The sequence below is a fragment of the Camelina sativa genome, chromosome 17 (assembly GCF_030686135.1).
Source record: "Camelina sativa cultivar CO46 ecotype springtype chromosome 17, ASM3068613v1".
NCBI classification, from domain to species: Eukaryota; Viridiplantae; Streptophyta; class Magnoliopsida; order Brassicales; family Brassicaceae; genus Camelina; species Camelina sativa.
The window spans coordinates 28,234,578-28,237,415 of record NC_141896.1 but is presented as its reverse complement, the minus strand read 5'-3'; the positions used below and the strand labels follow the sequence as shown (position 1 = coordinate 28,237,415).

Genomic DNA, 2,838 nt, shown 5'->3' with positions numbered 1-2,838 from the left:
TTGATGAATAAGACCACGTAACTCGGCTTCTTGGGACTGGTTCGGTGGACCTTGGTGTTGTGGGAACCCTGGTGGTTGGTTGTAGGTCCCTTGGTATTGTTGTTTAGGCGCATAGCCTTGGTTGTACTGGACAAAAGGCTTATGTTGGGTCTGGTTCCCTAGAACTGCAGATGGGTAGGTTTGATCTTGAAGATTCACAACATTCGGGTTCCGATAAGACAGATTCGGATTCGGCTTGAAGTTGTGTACCCTCTGTTGTAACCTCCTTGGTTGTTGATGTAGTTAACATCCTCTAGCTGCATAGTCTCCCCATCTTGTTGTTGAAACTGCTCTTCCTCTGATATAGCATGTACATGCTTTTGCTGGTTGAGGAGCTAATCGAGCTTCTCATTGAGGGCTTTCATGTCCCTCTTGTACTTGGCATCTTCCTCCTATAGATCGCACAGAGCGATCATATTCCTCATTGTAGTTGCCATCAGATTGAGCCAAGTTCTCAACTAGGTCCCAACCTTCATCAACATCCTTGTTGAGGAAGTTACCATTGCTTGCGGTGTCCAGCAACATCTGTATCTTGGGGACCACTCCTCGGTATAGTGTGCTCAGCAATGAAGCATTACTGAATCCGTGATGTGGACATCGAGTTGTGTACCCCTTGAAACGTTCCCAAGCTTCATTGAATGTTTCGTTGTTCTTCTGTACAAAGCTGGAAATTTCATTTTGCAGCCTTGCGGTTCTGGAGTTTGAGAAGAATTTGGCCAGGAATGCCTTCTTGCACGCTTCCCAAGTGGTGATGGACTCCTTAGGGAGCGATTTCTCCCAGATGTGTGCTTTATCTCCCAAAGAGAATGGGAAAAGCCTGAGCTTGAATCCATCTTAACTGACTCCATTTATCTTAGTTAGGCTACAGAGCCTATCAAATTCATCTAGATGATCCAATGGGTCCTCCATTGGCAGTCCATGAAACTTGTGGCTTTGTATCATCTGGATGAGACTACTCTTGATCTCAAAATTGTTGTTCTGCACAGCTGGTGGGACAATGCCATTCCTCTGAGTGTGAGTAGTCGGAGCATCTCCTGCTCCTATGTTGGTCCTTGCTTGAGGAGCTGGTGTACCGTTCTCATTATTCATCGTCTCCTCAATGGTTGCTAGTTCCGGTTGAACTTGTTATTGTCTGAGTAGCCGAGGTCTTTCGATGTTGTCGATGAAAGGACTCAGGTTCTGGCTACCTCTGGATCGCGTTTGCATGCACAGGCAAGTATCCGAGTGTGTACTCGAGGATCAACTTGATCCAGGTGATCGAGTGACGGGTCGGGTGGGTGCTCGGGTTGTACCTGAGAGTCAAAACAAACAAAGGCGAAAGCAAACAAGTCAGTATCCGAAACGAATATAAACAAACGAACTTGATCTAGCAAGTCCTGAAATCCTAAACGTAGCAAAATAAAACAACCAAATGGCAATGGCGCCAAATTGATAGACTAGTTTTCACCATGAAAATTATGCGTTTTAACTCCAATTAATACCACACGTACAAGCATCTATACTTTAGAGTTTAGATGTGAGTATGTGACAAGCAACTTTGTTTATTGATTGGGAAGAATTCGTATCGTACCCCGTTGAACCAAACCCAAAAAAAGACATAACATGAACAATTTTAATATGAAAAGTTGATTTTCGAGTTATATATTTGTTTCGTACATTGATTATTTTTAAATATATATATATATATATATAACGGATAAGGATCAGAAATAAATAATTTAAATATTAAAAATTATTTGGACTAAAAGCAATATTAATAAAATTGGATAACAAAACGAGTTTGAAAATTTTTGAATAGTTAAAAATTAGAGAAATACCCTAAAATAGCACATTTTTAAGTTTTTTTGCCAAAATTAGTACACACATTCAGTTATTCCAAATCTAGCATTTGTGAATATTAAATATTTCATTAAAATAATCAAAAAAAATTTTAAAAAATAAAAAATCAAACTCACGATCTCTTTTAGCTTTTTCCGATGAAGCTTGTTCTAATCTGAAATTTTCATTTATGGTCTGGAATCTTTCAATTAAGTGATAAATTAATCGATTGCAGCTTCAATAAGTTATTACATCAGAGATTCATCCATGACCAATCGGATTCAGACTCATAGCTCTGTTGTGGTTTCATGTCCAGGTCAAATTGGATGAGATTTTGTGGTCTCGGTTTATAACTGCAGCGGAGGTGGTGGAGGGAAGAACATAGAGCATTCTAGATCGATCGATCGTGATGATGATGAAGACAAAGGTGACGATTTTGAGCCACAGTTCATCGAATCAAGTGAAGGATGGGAAAGGATGGAGTGAGTACCGGATCTGGATTTGAATCAATGGAGATGAGATGCAATAGAAAATATGAAGCGTTGTTGGATTGTTTTAATAACTTAGTGAGAGAATACCACGTCGAGTAGAGAAATAAGTAATTGAGTTTATAGGTCATAATTTCTCACATTCTTTAATTCAAGTATGTTCCACTGAAACGGAAGCAAGTCTTAGTTCTAGGAACTATGAATAAAACCTATGTAAACCTGATTATTCTTTCTTTCCTCTAAAAACTTTTTTTGTGTCTGTTTAATTAGCTATTGTTTTTATTTGGTGGTGTAAGAGGAGAAACTAGAAGATTCAGCTACTGTAACTTCAACCATGGGTCTCAAAGTTAACGGCCTAACGGGTAAAAGAATGAGGAAGCAAGTGGTTAACTAAGGTGGAATTAATGACTACAACATGTAGCTAGAGTTTAATGTAGAATTGGGTCATCTTATTTAGTATAGTTTACTTCTCAAGGAAACTTGCTTTGTTTCT

At 39.0% G+C, this 2,838-nt stretch overlaps 1 long non-coding RNA gene and 1 other non-coding gene across 2 annotated transcripts; both read left to right on the top strand.

Moving 5' to 3' along the window:
- Positions 1 to 619: 619 nt before the first annotated feature.
- Positions 620 to 726, top strand: LOC147924413 (small nucleolar RNA R71). The gene has a single exon (XR_015587882.1). It is a non-coding gene; the product is annotated as a small nucleolar RNA R71 (small nucleolar RNA).
- Positions 727 to 1,920: 1,194 nt separating this feature from the next.
- LOC104757863 (uncharacterized) lies at positions 1,921 to 2,614 on the top strand. Its single transcript, XR_762545.2, has 2 exons — positions 1,921 to 2,050; positions 2,174 to 2,614. It is a non-coding gene; the product is annotated as an uncharacterized LOC104757863 (long non-coding RNA).
- The last annotated feature ends 224 nt before the right edge of the window (positions 2,615 to 2,838 follow it).